Source organism: Palaemon carinicauda, chromosome 10, assembly GCF_036898095.1.
Source record: "Palaemon carinicauda isolate YSFRI2023 chromosome 10, ASM3689809v2, whole genome shotgun sequence".
NCBI classification, from domain to species: Eukaryota; Metazoa; Arthropoda; class Malacostraca; order Decapoda; family Palaemonidae; genus Palaemon; species Palaemon carinicauda.
Genome location: NC_090734.1, coordinates 65,809,947 through 65,826,321, shown reverse-complemented (window position 1 = coordinate 65,826,321; position 16,375 = coordinate 65,809,947). Strand labels below are relative to the sequence as shown.

Here is a 16,375-nt window from a genome sequence, read left to right as displayed (position 1 = left end):
CTCCATCAGGCGACATGAGCCAGGCACTGGCCCATCTGACGGCCCTAATGGAGAGCATTCGCAAGCAAGGTGAAGCTAGGGAAGCGAAACTTGAAAGAGAGCTCCGTGAAGCTCGACTCACCGCTTCCCGAGGGTCATACAGACGATCCAGAGTCCAAGACCTCCCATACTGCTCCAAAACCAATCCCTGGAGGTATGCGGAGTTTATGCCAATCACCAACGGCAAACTCTCCATATTGGATAAAGATGGGAGCCGTCCCCTTAAATGATATCCAGTTCTGGCCAAGCTTTAATGCTTACCCAGACTGCTTCATCCGACTGAAGCAGGAGCCAGCGTCAAAAGAGGAGACGGAACCCAAGGAGGTCATGGTATTCAACCACGACAAGGCACAGGCTCTCTTGTCGAGCAACCTGAAGAAGGTGGGCTACACGAACTCTAAAGTGTCCGCCCTGAGCAAGAAGCATCCTACCTTTCTTGCTCCTTCTTCAATAGCCTTCCCCTTTACATTGAATGCTTTTAAAGCCGTTGCCAAGGCAGTGGAGGCAGGCAAACCATGTCCTACACTGGAGGAGTGTAGACCTCTGTCGTTAGCCCTGCCCATAGAGGATAAGGAATGGAAAGAAGTCCACTTGCATGGATCTGCATGGAGATGTGTGCAGGCCTAAAGAGCACCCCACACAAGAAACATGGTCATGGCTAAAATGCACATGGTCACCTTAGTAAAGGATCTGTATGCCTTTATGAAGGCCAGGAGAGCATGTACAGAGTTCGTGTTTGCTGCAGCTACAGTGAAACACAAACCCAGGAAACTGATAGCTTCCAATATCTGTGGTAAAGACCTCTTCCCAAATAAAGTGGTCAAGGAGGTAATTGATAGAGCCGCCACGGAGAATAAGAACCCTCTCCAGAAGTGGGGCATTTCACCGGATGCGGGTCCCCAACCTAAGAGGAAGACCAAGAATCCCAGACTACCCCATCAGCCTGCCCAACAACATCCCACAGTCACCATGACCGCGGTGCCCCAAGTGGTTGCCCAACCACAAACCACATTCCAGGTGGTGCCTCAACAGCTGGTAGCCCAGTCACCAGCATTCAACCGCGGGTTCAAGAGGCAAACCATTATCTTTCTTCACAAAGGTAGAGGGCCATATTCAGTTCACAGAAATGGGAGAACTGAATCTTTTTCCTTATCCAACCTTTCTTGCCAAAAACGAGCTACCCACTAAGAGATGGGATCCCTGGAGAATCTGCTCTATGAAGGAAGATGTCTCTCTGTGTCCAGTAGAATGTCTAAAGGTCTATCTTCGAAGAACTTCAGACTTCAAGGGAGGACAGCTCTTTAAAGGAGAAACTTCAGGATCAAACTTATCCCTAAAACAACTGAGGGCGAAGCTCACTTACTTCATTCGCAGAGCGAATCCTGACAGTACACTCGCAGATCATGATCCAAGGATAATTGCTTCATCACTGAACTTTTCTCAGTATATGGAATTTGAGCGTCTTTGCTCATATACTAGATGGAAGTCATCCAGAGAGTTCTACAAACATTATGCGAAGCAAGTGCATGAACTGAAGCTTCATGTGGTGGCGGCAGGTAGAGTATTAAAAGCTGTCATCTAGTACTACGATGAATAGTGAATTGATTGGGACTATCAAGTAGGGCGAGAAGGTGCTGACACCTTCCAGTGCAATACTTTTTAAGTGAGTGTCACCATGATGACACTAAATACTGTTCAAAATCTCAGGTGTGGAATTATACAGATAACACTTATGCCGTGTGTACTTGCACACAGTGTTGATAATATACAACGTTTACAGAAAATTATATTAGAAAATTTTATAAAATTTTCAAATTTCATTTTGGCACTAATCATTTCTTCCCTTTCAGGGGGAAAATTTTTCTGTTTAAAATTGTATGTGTATTTCCTGTAATATATATTACACTTGTTATTCTAATTTTACTCATTTATCGTAAATAAATGTCTATTAAAGTGTAATTGCTTCTTATTTCGCCCCACAATTAGCACATTAAAAGTAGCCAGAGTTCTCTTGCTTATTTACCTAAGTAAACATCATATAATTGTATACTTACAAACATTGAATATAGCTGATACTTATTGTTACGACAACATATACAAACTGTGAGACTTTTGTATATCTTGTTGATACTTATTTTTGTTCTTACAATATAAGGAAACCTTGAGACCCCTTTTCTACTGTCTTGTATGACTCTTCCCTGCAGGGGGCAGGAGGCCCTAACATTGTCCATGATTAGTGGTAGAGAAAAATCTATTTTTGGGTGAGATAGCCATGTCTTCCTGATGGACCCGCACTCCTTTTCCATAGAAAAGGCTTAGGCAATATCTCTCCCCAAACTACTATATCTGTAGCACCATGCTCAATGCTACAAGGAATGATCGCCTTCTTGGATACTCGTAGTAGTACGGGAGGAATGGTAACCTTGATAACGGCTCCCCTTCTGTTTCGCCACTCTTCCCCCTCGAAATGAAACACTATTCGGGGTGAAGATTGCCACGTGTCGTATCAAGATATACGTCCCCTGATATTATGCAATATCCTTAGGAGAAATCTTAAGGATATTCACGCCAGGAGTTAGAATTCTGCAGACCTAAAGGTCAGTTCTCTGGGCATAACACTGCAGCCAAATATCCCTTAGAAAGCTACCAATAGGAACCTTCCATCAGGACGACTTGGCTTACTCACCAAAAATTAGATTTTTTGCTTTGCTTCAAAATCTGTTATACATATATATATATATATATATATATATATATATATATATATATATATATATATATATATATATATATATATATATATATATATATATATATATATATATATATATATATATATATATATAGCCACGAAAGGAAAAATGAAAAAAACTTGATTGGAGTTAGTACTTTCATCCACTCAGGACATTATCAAACTCAGCAATGAGAATACATATACAAAGACATCGTATTTATACAGGAGAAGGGGATCCAACAGCTGTCAGTTTCTTGATAATTCCGGAGAAGTCAGATTTTAGATAAAAGGATAATACTGGATTAACGGAAAACAGACCTGGACTTAGGTCTGTTTTCCGTTAATCCAGTATTATCCTTTTATCTAAAATCTGACTTCTCCGGAATTATCAAGAAACTGACAGCTGTTGGATCCCCTTCTCCTGTATAAATACGATGTCTTTGTATATGTATTCTCATTGCTGAGTTTGATAATGTCCTGAGTGGATGAAAGTACTAACTCCAATCAAGTTTTTTTCATTTTTCCTTTCGTGGCTATAATACATTTTATATTCATCACGTGTCAGCTTTCGTGATTTCTACACACACACACACACACACACACACACACATATATATATATATATATATATACATATATATATATATATATATATATATATATATATATATATATATATATATAAATATATGTATACATATATATATATATATATATATATATATATATATATATATATATATATATATATATATATATATATATATGAACCTATCATTGTTATCTTGAACATATCTTAAACTTTTTTTATGCTACTGAGTTCTGTTTTCTAGAGCATTACCTGTTTTACCAATATAAAATTTTTCCCATCCATAGGAACTGTCAGTAAAATTCTTTATAAGAGCTGTCTTTATGGTTTTATTGGTAGTAAATGCTACATTGAAATTGCCATCAACTAATAAATGGGATTTTAATCAAAATTGTTATTGTAAAACTATAAAGTAAAGCTTTTTGTATTATAAAATGGATTTTGAAGCAAAGCGAAAAATCTATTTTTGGATGAGATGGCCATGTCGTCCTGATGGAAGGTTCCTATTGGAAGCTTTCTAAGGGATATTTAGCTACAGTGATACTCCCAGAGAATTGACCGTAGGGCTCCAGAATTCTAGCTCCTGGCGCGAGTATCCTTAAAATTTTTCTTAAGGATATCGCATAATATCAGGGGACTTATATCTTGATACGACATATGGCAATCTTCACCCCGAATAGTGTTTTCGCTTTGAGGGGGAAGAGTGGTGAAATTGAAGGGGAGCCGTTATCAAGGTTACCCTTCCTCCCCTACTATTACCGGGCTCCAAGATGGCGCTCATTCCTTGTCGCATTGAGCATGGTGCTACAGGTATAGTAGTTTCGGGAGGGATTATTACCTTAGCCTTTTCTTAGAAAAAGAGGGTGGGTCCATCAGAACGGCATGGCCATCTCACCCAAAAATAGATTTTTCAATTTGCTTCAAAATCTATTTTTTGGGCTCAAGCCATGTCGTCCTGATGGAAGTTTACCAGAGAATTCCTTGAAAGTAGTATATCTGTGGATTTGTATAAGTGCCTCAACCTTGGATTACGTTTTATATGGTCATCCAGACCATTGAGAGATATGTTGATACCATTATACGTCACTACCACTAATCATGGAACAATGTTAGGGCTTCCTGCCCCCTGCAAGGAAGTGTCTTTACTAGACAGTAAAAAGCTTCAAGGTTTGTATACATGTAGGAACAAAACGGATTTTGAAGCAAAGCGAAAAATCTATTTTTGGGTGAGATAGCCATATCGTCCTGATGGAAGGTTCCTATTGGTAGCTTTCAAAGGGATATTTAGCTACAGTGATATTCCCAGAGAATTGACCTTTAGGTCTCCAGGATTCTAACTCCTGGCGCGAATATCCTTAAAATTTCACTTAAGGATATCGCATAATATCAGGGGACGTATATCTTGATACGGCACATAGCAATATTCACCCCTAATAGCGTTTTCGTTTTGAGGGGGAAGAGTGGCGAAAATAGTAGGGGAGCCGTTATCAAGGTTACCCTTCCTCCCGTACTATTACGAGTATCCAAGATGGCGCTCATTCCTTGTAGCATTGAGCATGGTGCTACAGATATAGTAGTTCTCGGGAGGGATCATGCCTATGCCTTTTCTATGGAAAAGGAGGGCGGGTCCATCAGGACGACATGGCTATCTCATCCAAAAATAGATTTTTCGCTTATCTTCAAAATCCGTTTTTTTGGATTCAAGTCATGTCGTCCTGATTGAAGTTTACCAGAGAATTACTAGAAAGTACTGTATCTGTGGGTTTTCATAGGTGCCTTAACCTAATGACAAATTTTTCTATGGTCATCCGGACCATTGAGACAAATGACGTTACCATTATACTTCATTACCACTAATTATGGACAATGTTAGGGCTTCCTGCCCCCTGCATGGAAGAGTCATACTAGACAGTAGAAAAGTGGTCTCAAGGTTTCCATATATTGTATGAACAAACATAAATATCAACTGCATATACAAAGGTCTCACGGTTTGTATATGTTGTCAGAAACACTAAGTATCAGCTATATCCATAGTTTGTAAGCATACAATAATATGAGGTTTACTTAGTTGAATAAGTAAGAGAACTCTGGCCATATTCATTGTGCTAATTGCAGGGCGAAATAAGACGCAATTGCACTCTAATAGACATTTATTTCGAATAAATGACCAAATGGAATAACGAGTGTGAGATGTTACGGGAATTATACGTACAACGTATACAGAAAACGTTTTTCTCCCTGAGAGGGAAAAAATGATTAGTACCACTCTGAAATTTTAAAATTTGATAAAATTTTCTAATATAATTTTCTGTAAATGTTGTATACTATCAACACTGTGTACTATGTACACACGGCACAAGTGTTATCTATATAATTCCACACCTGAGATTTTGAACAGTCTTAGTGTCACCATGGTGACACCCACTTAAAAGGTATCGCACTGGAAGTGTCAACACCTTTTCACCCTAATTGATAGTTCCAATCAATTCACTGTTCATCGCAGCACTAGACGACAGGTTTTAATACACTACCTGCCGCCACCACGTAATGCTTCAGTTCGTGCACGTGCTTTGCATAGTGTTTGTAGAACACTCTGGATGACTTCCATCCAGTACATGAGCGAAGACGCTTAAAGTCCATATACTGAAAAAAGTTCAGTGATGAAGCAATTTTTCTCGGATCATGTACTGTCAGGATCCGCTCTGCGAATGAAGTAGGTGAGCTTCGCCCTCAGTTGTTTTAGGGATAAGTTTGATCCTGAATGTTTCTCCTTTGAAGAGCTGTCCTCCCTTGAAGTCTGAAGTTCTTTGAAGATAGACCTTTAGACACTCTACTGAACACAGAGAGACATCTTCCTTCAGAGGGCAGATTCTCCAGGGACCCCATCTTTTAGTGGGTAGCTCATTCTTGGCGAGAAAGGTTGGATCAGGAAAGAAATTTAGTTCTCCCACTTTTGTGAACTGAATGTGGCCCTCATTTCTTGACAGGGCTACTATTTCACTAACTCTAGACCCTGAGGCTATAGCAAACAGGAAAATAACCTTTTGGGTTAGATCCTTGAGAGAACAATCTTCATTGTTCACAGATGAAGCATAATGTAGGACCTTGTCCAAGGACCATGAAATGGGCTTCGGAGGAGCTGCAGGCTTAAGTCTAGGGCATGCCTTTAGATTTTGTTAAAGATTTCGTTCGTCAACTTCACTTGAAAGGCGTATAGAAGAGGTCTAGGCAGGGCTGACTTACACGTAGTTATTGTGTTGGCGGCCAGACCTTGTTCATGGAGGTGGATAAAGAAGGACAGACAGAAGTCTATTGAAATTTCATTCGGTCCTTTTGCTTTAACGAAAGCAACCCACTTTTTCCAAGACGATTCATATTGTCTTCTAGTTGACTTAGACTTGTATTCTTCTAAGAAGTCTATACTGTCTTTTGAGATTCCAAATCTTTTCTTAACCGCTAAGGCAAGAAAATCATGTGATGAAGGTTTTGGGTTCTCTGTAATAAAGCGAAGACAGTCGACTTCTGAACCCGTTGAGATAGTGCTGGGTTCGGTAGAGGGGCTGGCCTCAGCTTCAGTTCCATCACTAGAGAGAACCAGTTGCTCTTGGGCCACTTGGTGGCCACTAGAGCTGCCGTTCCCTGGAGGGATTTCAGCTCGTTGAGGACCTTCAGCTGGAAGTTGGATGGAAGGAACAGGAAAATCCGGGTCCATTCGTTACAGCCGAGGGACATGGCGTCCGTTGTCTCCGCTAGAGGGTCCTCGTATGGGGCTACATATCGTGGTAGTTTCTTGTTGTCGCTCGTTGCGAAGAAGTCGATCTGCAGTTCCGGGACTTGTTCCAAGAAGGAGGAGAATGAGTCTGCATCAAGGGACCATTCTGACTCTATCGGCTTGAGCCTGGATAGAGCGTCCGCTGTCACATTACAGAACCCTTGTAAGAGAACTGCTGATAAGTGCCATCTCTCTAGACAGAGGATGGCTAATATCACATGGTTGATATGGGACAATCTCGAGCCTTGTCGGTTCAGACATCTCACTATCACTTCGCTGTCCAAGATCAGCCTGATGTGGCCTGATCTGCGAGGGAGAGTTTTCCGAACGTCAAGAGGACTACCATGGCCTCCAAAATATTGATGTGAAAGGCCTTGAACAGAGATAACCAAGTTCCTTGGACTTTACTATAATGGGAGAGAACTCCCCATCCTTCCGTCGAGGAATCCGTGTGGATGGTCACCAACAGCAGAGGTGGTTGCAAGGGCACGGTCCTCGTTAGGCTCTTGGCCTTCGACTGAGAAGTGATAGTAGTAAAGCCGGTATCGGGCATTTTAGATCTCTTCGACCGTTTGATGTGTATCTTCTCCAGACTCCTGACGCATCTTTCAGCTGTGCTCTTAGCACTGGGTCTGTTACTGCTGCGAACTGGAGAGAGCCCAGTATTCTTTGCTGTTGGCGTCTTGAGATCCTGTCGGATTTCAGTAGTCTCTTGACAGACCCTGCGATCTCCCTCCTCTTCCCTGAGGGAATGGAGAGGCTGTGTGACCTCAGGTTCCAATGGATTTCCAGCCATTGAAACCCTTGAGCTGGAGAGAGTCGAGACTTTTTGAAGTTGATCTTGCATCCCGGATGTTCCAGGAACTGGATCACTTTTTTGGATGCTTGCAGACAAGCCGTTTCGGATGCTGCCCACACCAGCTAGTCGTTCAGGTATGCGGCTACCTAAACGCCTTCTAGGCGTAGCTGTTGAACGTCTTCTGCAAGTTTCATGAAGATCCTTGTGGCTATATTTAGTCCGAAGGGTATGGCTATGAGAACATAGTTTATCTTCTGTAACTTGAATCCTAGGTAGGGGGAGAGGGGGCAACTGACTAGAATGTGCCAATATGCATCTGCCAGGTCTATCGAGACTGTGAACGCCCCTTTGGATAACAAGGTCCTTATGTGTTGAAGGATTAACATCCGGAACTTGCTGTTTCCTATGAACTTGTTGAGTGGCAACAAGTCCAGAATGACTCTGAGTTTGTCTGAGTCCTTCTTGGGAACACAAAACAGCCTTCCCTGGAATCTGATGGACTTTGTTATCCCTATAGCCTGTTTGCTCAAGAGCTCTAAGGTATATTCTTCAAATGAGGGGGTGGAGTGTTGGAAGAATTGAGGAAATGATGGTGGAGACTTGTTCCGTCTCCATCCTAGTCCAATCTTGATTAGGCCGTGGACCCAAGGATCGAAGGTCCAACGATCCTGAAAATGTTGGAGCCTCCCTCCTACCGGAAGCATCTTGCTTTGATTGTCCGGAGGGTTTACCTCCTCGACCGCGTCCTCCTCTACCTCTTGAGGGATGTCTAGAGGAGCCCCGTCTGGATTCTTTACCTTTCGGCTGAAAGGTAGTGGTTTGCCTCTCATACCCGGGGTTGAATGCTGGTGACTTGGCAACCAGCTTTGAGGCACCACTTGGAAGGTGGTCTGTGTTTGGACCACCACTTGGGGTACCGCGGTCATGGTGACTGTGGGATGTTATTAAGCAGGCCGAGGGGAAGTCTAGGCTTCTTCGTCTTCCTTTTAGGTTGGGGACCCACATCCGGGGAAGACTTCCTCTTTGAGGAGATGCCCCACTTCTGGAGAAGGTTCCTATTCTCCGTGGTGGCTTTCTCAACTACCTCTTTGACTACTTCGTTCGGGAAGAGGCCTTTACCCCAGATGTTAGAAAATATCAGCTTCCTGGGTTCGTGTTTCACTGTTGCAGCAGCGAACACGAACTCTCTACAGGCTCTCCTAGCCTTCATGAAAGCATGCAGGTCCTTTAGTAGGGTGGCCATATGCATTTTGGCCAGGACCATGAGCATGTCTGGGGTACTTCTTTGGCCTGCACACATCTCTAATCAGTTTTGTAGGGATAAGGATGCAGCAAGTCTCTCTTTCGTCTCTTGTTCCTTGCGCAAGAGAAAGTCAGAAAGTTTAGGGAGATTCTCGCTAAACTGTCATCCAGCGATGTTTGCGTCCAGTTTCCCTACTGAGAAGGTTCTTCCATTCCTTCTCTTCCATGGGCAAGGCTAACGACAGAGGGCTGCACTCCTCTAGTGCAGGGCATGGTTTGCCTGCCTCCACTGCCTTGGCAACAGTTTTAAATGCCTTCGATGTAAAGGGAAGGCTATTGAAGCAGGAGCAAGAAAGGTAGGGTGTTTCTTGCTCAAGGCGGACACTTTCGAATTTGAATAGCCCGCCTTTTTTAGGCTACTGGACTAGAGAGCCTGTGCCTTATCGTGGTCGAAAACCATGACCTCCTTCAGTTCCATCTCCTCTTTTGGCGTTGGTTCATGCTTCAGTCGAATGAAGCAATCAGGGTAAGCGTTAAAGCTTGGCCAAAACTGGATGTCATCTAAGGGGACGGCTCCCATCTTCTCCGAGATGTAGAGTTTGCTGTTAGTAATCAGCATATACTCCGCATACCTCCAGGGATTGGTTTTGGAACAGGTTGGGAGGTCTTAGACTCTGGGTCGCTTGTATGACCCTCGGGAGGCGGTAAGTGGAGCATCGCGGAGCTCTCTCTCGAGTCTCGCTTCCCTTGCTTCGCCTTGCTTGCAAATGTTCTCCATTAAGGCCGTAAGATGGCCAGTACCAGGTTCATGTTGTCCAATGGAGGGGTAGAAGCTGAAGATGACGAGGGTAACGGCTCCGGAGCCGGCACAGATGGAAGGAACTCGGACTCGACATCATCATCTTCTTCCGGAGGTAGAGTAGACTCCTCCTCGGGATCATCCTTTAGTAGACCTTTTCAGTGTCCGTAGACACTTCCAACATTCTTTCCTCCTGGTGGATGTCCATGCTTTGCAACGCCTCACTGACATCTGTCTCGATGGCAATCTGGACACAGGGAGGTCCGAGTCGTGCTTGGGGTACGAAAATTTCACTACCCGCTTTCGGGAACAGCAAGCTACGCATCCTATCGTTAGGTAGATATGGTCCCGGAGAGTTCTTCTGGAACCCTCGTACCCACTTGCGCAGCTTTTCTCGTGCCACATACCTCAACTCGGTTGACTTGGGGTCGTCGAAACCTTCGGTCACCAAGGTCCGGCATATATTGCAGACTTGGGGGTCCCAGTACTGCAGGGTTTCGGTAATGATGGTGCAGGGAACATAGAAGTTCCTACTCCTATGGTTGCAGAAGATCGCATCTCATTTCATCTGGGGTTCCTCCTGTAAAGAAAGGAAAATTAAATGAGTATGCAGTTGTTTATCACACATGATAAACAGATTATGCAAAATATTAATATTAATATTTTAACCATCATAGCTTAGGATAGTAAGCTAGAAAGAAATTAGGAAAGACATACTTGTGTATCCTTTCCAGCCAATTGCTATGACCTCCCCTCAATATTAAGGTTATAGAGTTTCCTTGATCAAAGCAAACTCAAAAGAGAAGAGTTCTAACCTCTAGGGATAGAAAAAGTGTATACTACCACTGACCCTTCTAAAATTATTCAATATTGTGGGGTAAGTTATTAACTGATTTCTAATCAGAGTATTGAAGGAATTCTATTCTTTCTATATAGGATTGGTCTCAGCAATAGACTGTGCAAGGATACAAAAGGTATGTTGGAAAATAACTACTGTAGAATATATACTATAGTTTTCTGTCTGCAGTACATACTATACTGCAAATATACTGGCTACTGTACAATCATATACTTTAGTTCAGCCGACATATTACCGGCAGGGCTAGCACCTGGCGGCACAGTCCGGCTGGCATGTCGCTGGCTGCATAGTACCTGACGGTACTGGTCCAGCCGGCATGCCGCCGACTGAGTAAGTACCTGACGGCACCGGTCAGGCCGACATGCTGCCGGCTGGGTTAGTACCTGGCGGCACTAGTTGACAGAGAGAGAGAGAAAGCAAGGAGTGTAGGGCTGCCTTAATAACATGTATGTTTACAATAAATAAGGGTGTAAGCATATAATCTTACTGCCTTCCTCTAGAATGAGGGTTCAAATGGAAGGGGAGAATGTATCATTCAAGCTTCTATCCAGCCACAAGATCCGTTGCCGGCATTGCTGGTTTCAGGAATGTGGATGGCAGTCCAAGAGAGGACTGAAGAACACTCAGCAGCGGGAGGCACAACCTTTCCCGGAGCCTTGTGTCCACAAGGGGAAAGACTGAGTGACTATACAGCTGCTATGTAGGAGCCCGGCTGGCACCACAATCTACCTGGCAAGTGGTGAGATTGCAGGACAACGGCCATAGGATTGCGATAGCTAAGCCATCACTAAAGGACAGAGAGGGGAAGGGAAAAGGGCATAGCTAAGCCATCGCTAAAGGACAGAGAGGGGGAGGGAAAAGGGTCCTGTATCAAGTATAGAAGAAGGCGGCAGGATTGCCACCACTTCCACACAAGAGGGAAGAAACATTGTTTCAGTATTGGCGCCATCCTAGTTGGCAGAAGAATATGTATTCTTCAGCCTAGGGCCTGCCGAAACAGGACTAGTCTTCTAGACCGCTGGGGAGAAGGTGGCGGAATCATACTACCACTTCAAGTGCGGCCTAGGGAGGCTTAGCCTCCTATGCCAGCAGCACTAAGCCGGCAGGGGAGTGACTGCTCACCCTGCTGCTCGGCCGCCGGCAGAAAGACTGAATACTCTGAGGTTTTGTCGAAAACCGAAGCTGGCATACTCGCCAGCAAGGGTGGGAGACAGAAAACAATAGCCTAGTCAAGCCTGAGTGAACTACACTATGGCAAGACTAAGATAGGGTTGTCGCCTGTGGCGGCACTCAGAGGGAAGAAGGGATTACCCTTAAATCTCCACAGGAGACGAGTATCGAGTTATATAATTAATTCTAGGAGATATACTATCTCCTGTTGAATGGATAAAACGATACATGAGTGTAACCGGGGATAATGAAAGTATACTAAAGCGCATAAGAGGGCGAGATCACGGTTACCTAAATCACCGAAACTCTAACGTATACGATCGACATAAGGAAGAGGAAATTTTTATGCATAATATATCTTTACTAGTATAATTGTGCCTAAATAGTTTTCAAAGTTCAATAATGCTATTACCACTGGGAATGTCGTTCTGCTAACTAAATAACACATGCATAACGAACGACAGCGCCCATGTTGCCTCCAGTGACTGGCCAAGCTCCAAAACACATTAAATTAAGTTAATTTCACTCTGAAGCAGGAGCTAAAAATTATACACTGTAAAGACTAAATACTCAACTTACCAGAGGCAGAAGCAGCTGGAGATTGCATATTAAATCCTCTCAATACTGTTGAAAAACGTTAGATAACAGGAAAAACCAACGTGCAAAAACGCTACTAAAATAGGAATGAGCGCCATCTTGGATACTCGTAATAGTACGGGAGGAAGGGTAACCTTGATAACGGCTCCCCTTCTATTTTCGCCACTCTTCCTCCTCGAAACGAAAACGCTATTCAGGGTGAAGATTTTTATGTGTCATATCAAGATATACGTCCCCTGATATTATGCGATATCCTTAAGTGAAATTTTAAGGATATTCACGCCAGGAGTTAGAATTCTGGAGAGCTAAAGGTCAATTCTCTGGGAATATCACTGTAGCCAAATATCCCTTAGAAAGCTACCAATAGGAACCTTCCATCAGGAGGACATGGCTTGAGCCCAAAAATATAAGTATCAATCAGATCTATTTGTTTCTATGTATCAGTACAATAAGTAGGAATTTTACTTAGGAAAATAAGTAAAAGAACTCCGGCTACTTTTTATTTTGCTACTTATGGGGCGAAATAAGACGCAATTACACATTTTTATTAATTTATTTAAGTTAAATGAGTAAAATGGGGTAATATGTGTAATAAATATAAAGGAGAATTATACATTCAACATATACAGACAATATTGTTCTACCTAAAAGGGAAGAATAGGGTTAATGCCACTCATAATAATTGATAAAATTATCAAGATAATTTTACTGTAAATGTTGGATACTATCAACACTGTGTACAATGTACATATTGCACAAGTGTCATTTGTATAATTCTTCACCTGAAAATTGAACAGTCTTAGTGTCACCAAGGTGACACTCACATAAAAGGATATTACGCTAGGAAGAGTCAACATCTTTTCACCCGAATTGATAGTCCCAATCAAATCACTGTTCCTCGCAGCACTAGACGATAGGTGTCACTACACTACCTGCTGCCACCACATAACGTTTGAGTTCGTGCACTTGCTTCGCATAATGTAATGTAAAACACTCTAGAGGACTTCCAACCAGTGTATGAACGAAGACGCTCAAAGTCCATATACTGAAAAAAGTTCAGTGAGGAAGCAATTTTTCTCAGATCATGGCCTGCTGGTGTACTGTCAGGATCCGCTCTGCGAATGAAGTAGGTGAGCTTCGTCCTCAGCTGTTTTAAGGATAGGTTTGATCCTGAGGTTTCGTCTTTGAAGAGCTGTACTCCCCTAAAGTCTGAAGTTCTTCTAAGCTAGACCTTTATACATTCTACTGGACATAGAGAGATATCTTCCTTCAGAGGGCAGATTCTCCAGGGACCCCACCTTTTGGTGGGTAGCTCATTCTTGGCGAGAAAGGTAGGATCAGGAAAGAGATTCAGTTCTCCCACTTCTGTGAACTGAATATGGCTCTTGTTCCTTGATAGGGCTAATATTTCACTAACTCTAGCCCCTGAGGCCATAGCGAACAGGAAAATCACTTTTTTGGGTTAGATCCTTAAGACAACAATCTTCATTGTTCAAGGCTGAAGCATAGTGCAAGACTTTGTCCAGGGACCATGAAATGGGCTTCACTGGGGCTGCAGGTCTAGTCTAGCCCATGCTTTCGGGATCTTGTTGAAGATTTCGTTCGCCAGGTCCACCTGGAAGGCGTATAGAAGAGGTCTAGTCAAGGCTGACTTGCACGTAGTTATCGTGTTGGCGGCCAAGCCTTGTTCATGAAGGTGGATGAAGAAGGACAAGCAGAAGTTTATTGAGATTTCTCTTGGCATTTTTGCTTTAACGACAGTAACCCACCTTTTCCAAGACGATTCGTATTGTCTTCTGGTTGACTTTGACTTGTATTCTTCTAAGAAGTCCATACTGCCTTTTGAGATCCCAAATCTTTCTTTAACGTCAAGGCGAGAAAATCATGAGATGAAGGTTTTGGGTTCTCTGTGATGAAGCGAAGACAGTCAACTTCTGAACCCGTTGAGATAGAGCAGGGTTCGGTAGAGGGACCAGCCTCAGCTTCAGTTCCATCACTAGGGGAACCAATTGCACTTGGGCCACTTGGGGCCACTAGTGCTGTAGTTCCCTTGAAGGATCTCAGCATGGTGAGGACCTTCAGCAGGAGATTGGTTGGAGGGAACAGGTAAATCTGGTTCCAAGCGTTCCAATCGAGGGACATGGCGTCCATTGCTTCTGCCAGAGGATCCTCATACGGGGTTACGTATTGAGTTAGTTTCTTGTTGTCGCTCATCACGAAGAGGTTAATCTGCAGTTCCGGGACTTGTTCCAAGATGAAGGAGAATGAGTCTGCGTCTAGGGACCATTCTGACTCTATTGGCTATAGCATGGATATAACATCCGCTGTCACATTGCGGAACCCTTGTAGGTGAACTGCTGATAAGGTCCATCTCTTCTTTTTTGCTAGACGAATGATGGCTAGCATCACATGGTTGATGTGGGGCGATTTCGAGCCATGTCGGTTCAGACATCTCACTATCACTTCGCTGCCCAAGACCAGCCTGATATGGGCTGATCTGTGAGGTGATAGTTTCTTCAGCGTCAAGAGGACTGCCATGGCCTCCAGAATATTGATGTGAAATGTCTTGAACAGGGATGACCAAGTCCCTTGGGCTTTCCTTTAATGGGAGTGACCTCCCCATCCTTCCGTCGAGGCATCCGTGTGGATGGTCACCGATGGGGGAGGTGGTTGTGAGGGAACGGTCCTTGTTAGGCTCTTGACCTTTGGCCACGGTTTGAGAAGTGATCGTAGTAAGGCCGGTCACGGTCTTTGTAGATCTCTTCGAGCATTTGATGTGTATCTTCTCCAGACTCCTGACGCATCTTTCAGCTGTGCTCTTAGCATTAGGTCTGTTACTGCTGCAAACTGGAGAGAGCCCAGTACTCTTTGCTGTTGGCGTCTTGAGATCCTGTCGGATTTCAGTAGTCTCTTGAAAGACCCCGCGATCTCTCTCCTCTTCCTTGGTGGAATGGAGAGGCAGTGTGACTTCAAGTTCCAATGGATTCCCAGCCATTGAAACTCCTGAGCTGGAGAGAGTCTAGACTGCTTGAAGTTGATTTTGAATCTTAGATGTTCCAGGAACTGGATCACTTTCTAAGGTATATTCTTCTAATGAGGGAGTGGAGTGTTAGAAGAATTGAGGAAATGACGGTGGAGACCTGTTCCATTTCCATCCTAGTCCATTTTTGATTAGGCTGTGGGCCCATGGATCGAAGGTTCAACGATCCCGAAAGTGTTGGAGCCTCTGTCCTACCTGAAGCATCTCTTTGCTTAGGATGTCCAGAGGGTTTGCCACCCTGACAGCGTCCTCCCCTGTCTCGGGAGGTGTGTCTTGAGGAGCCCCGATGGGAACCTCTTCCTTTCGGACGAAAGGTATTGGTTTGCCTCTCAAACCTTGGGTTGAACGCTGGTGACTGGGCAACCAGTAGTGTAGGTACCAATTGGAATGTGGTCTGTGGTTGAGCAACCACTTGGGGAACCGTGGTCATGGTGACTGTAGGATGTTGCGGGGCAGGCCGAGAGGGTAGTCTTGGCTTCTCCAACTTCTGTTTAGGTTGGGGACCCGCATCCGGGGAAGACTTCCTCTTTGAAGAGATGCCCCGCTTCTGGAGAAGGTTCCTATTATCCGTGGCGGCTTTCTCGACTATCTCTTTGACCGTTTTACTCGGAAAGAGGTCTTTGCCCCAGATGTTGGAAGAAATCAGCTTCCTGAGTTCGTGTTTTTCTGTTGCAGCAGCAAACACAAACTCTCTACAGGTCCTTCACTAAGGTGGCCATATGCATTTTGGCCAGG

The 16,375-nt window shown here is 43.8% G+C and overlaps 1 protein-coding gene across 2 annotated transcripts in view; it reads left to right on the top strand.

Annotated features, from left to right (window-relative positions):
* The window catches only part of LOC137648622 (uncharacterized), a 448,032-nt gene that overhangs the window by 11,469 nt on the left and 420,188 nt on the right, over positions 1 to 16,375 (top strand). The gene's annotated exons all lie outside the window — the stretch shown is intronic.